Below are 222 nucleotides of genomic sequence, written 5' to 3'. Positions count from 1 at the left end.
AAGGGGGATTGTGTGAGGCGAACTGCTTAAGAGCACTTCATTTTCTGCTCTAGATTTCTTGGAAAATCAAGCAGAAGCTGTTGCAGAGAGCAGAGTTTTGTAGATGTGAGTGCAGGTTGAGTTGTAAAGGTCGTTTCTGTATAAGCTTAAACTAAGGATCTTCTTATAAGTATACATTAATCTCTGAAATAAAATCCATAAGTTGGGATTCATACAGCGGGG

This window comes from Buceros rhinoceros, unplaced genomic scaffold (assembly GCF_000710305.1).
Source record: "Buceros rhinoceros silvestris isolate BGI_N320 unplaced genomic scaffold, ASM71030v1 scaffold33906, whole genome shotgun sequence".
NCBI lineage: Eukaryota > Metazoa > Chordata > Aves > Bucerotiformes > Bucerotidae > Buceros > Buceros rhinoceros.
The sequence above is the reverse complement of the archived record's forward strand: the minus strand, read 5'-3'. Positions refer to the sequence as shown.